This window comes from Myripristis murdjan, chromosome 8 (genome assembly GCF_902150065.1).
Source record: "Myripristis murdjan chromosome 8, fMyrMur1.1, whole genome shotgun sequence".
Lineage (NCBI taxonomy): Eukaryota > Metazoa > Chordata > Actinopteri > Holocentriformes > Holocentridae > Myripristis > Myripristis murdjan.
Genome location: NC_043987.1, coordinates 25135246 through 25137064, shown reverse-complemented (window position 1 = coordinate 25137064; position 1819 = coordinate 25135246).

Genomic DNA, 1819 nt, shown 5'->3' with positions numbered 1-1819 from the left:
ATAGTACCCTGTTTGTGTATGCTTTTCTTTTTTTTCCTTATTTGTACTTGTGTTTTTATTTATTTTTTTCCCCCTCTCTTTTCCACAGGGCCTTTATCATTTTTGGCCAGAAGGGGGCAGTATCAGTCTGAAGGAAAGAAGACATGACTCAACTCGTTTAAAACCTGACCTGCACTGGCAAGTGGTACGACTTCATTGAATTATCCCATTCACAAAACCAGTGATTCCTCAGCGAGGGCGCCTCTCAAGAATACCAACTAAATACAAGTCAAATGAGGCACGTGAAGGAGGCTCTGTCACCTCGAGACCTCACCCCCTTAATTTGATGGACCGTATTGAGCAGGCATGCTGCATATATTGTATCTCCATTAATGCTGGCACCAAATCAAAACGCATAATGTGCAGTGTAGGAGCTATTTATGGTGCATTAGCAGCAGTGACGGTAAAAAATAACAATAAGTGGGACCAAATGGTGAACCACCTAGGCTATATGAAGCATTTTTATAAACAGCATCCATATACCAATTTTCACATTGAACAAATCCTTAGATAGGCTACTTATTAACCCTAGATTAATGCTACTTACTGTGATGCATTCACACTTCACCCCACGAGGATTTAAATTATCCTGCAATCTGAATAAACTGCATTCTGCAAATTATGAGGTGGGTTTAAGTATGTTTACCCTCCACTACACCCTGAATACCAGCCCACACGCAGGGCAATTTATTACGGCATCCCACAGCCCAAGACTGCAATCATCACATTACAGCCTAGGTGAGCACAAGAAGGCTTATCACAGAACTGTTAAGTGAATAAATCAAATCTCTGCTCTCATGGGAGTTGAAAGCGACTGGTAATTTAGCCCAGAAATCATAATGTTATGCCCTTTGAGCTTGATCCAGCACTTCCACAAAAAACTCCGTGTACAATCCTCAAAATACTTGTCAGTCCCAATTTTAGCTGCATTTGAAGAAATGAAAATTCCATATTGCGGAGACTGATTTGAGCAGGTATGAAAATATTGCTACGGGTGGTTGCACGTTCCTTGAATTGTTTATTTCTGTAGTCTGGCTAGTTCCAAGAAATACTGCAGGAAAACAAATTCCACAGTTGTGCTGCTCATTCCAATGGCCTACTACCTAAATATACAAATATGCAAGTTACTATACAGTGAAATAAACACTTTCACCAAAGAACAGAGAGAGAGAGAGGGAGAGAGAGAGAGAGAGAGAGAGAGAGAGAGAGAGAGCAACAAAGTGTGATATATTATAGGATCACTGAACAAACAATGCGATATAGGCTAGTCCGAATTATCTCTTCAGGAAATCTCACACACAAAATATGGTCCTATAGTGATATTATAAAGATATTACACTGATACTACATGTCCTATAGTATCAGTGCTCCTTTAATATCGTTATAATATAGTAGATTAACTCTTTATTGAGTCCCGATACTAGTGTTATTGAAATATGATAGGGGTATCTGAGGATGGATAGCTTTTGTAAAAAAAAAAAAAAAAAAAAAAAAATCACTTCCGCACAGGTAAGTCTTTATTGTAATATTACAGAGATATTATAGGGCACCATAGAAGGTAAACGCAGTTATAAGGTCACTGTAACTGGAGATCTACACACTATTTTCCCCAATAGGATTATAATAGGAACGTTACAGCTGGGTAGGTGAGCTGTCTGGTCGGATGTGAATATTGGGAAGGCGTGGCCAGTGATAAAAGTACCAGAGTTTACAGGGGAGGGGTGCGACTCCTGGCTGTGGGTTTGGTAGCCGACCAGTCAGACAGACAGAGTCTTTCAGT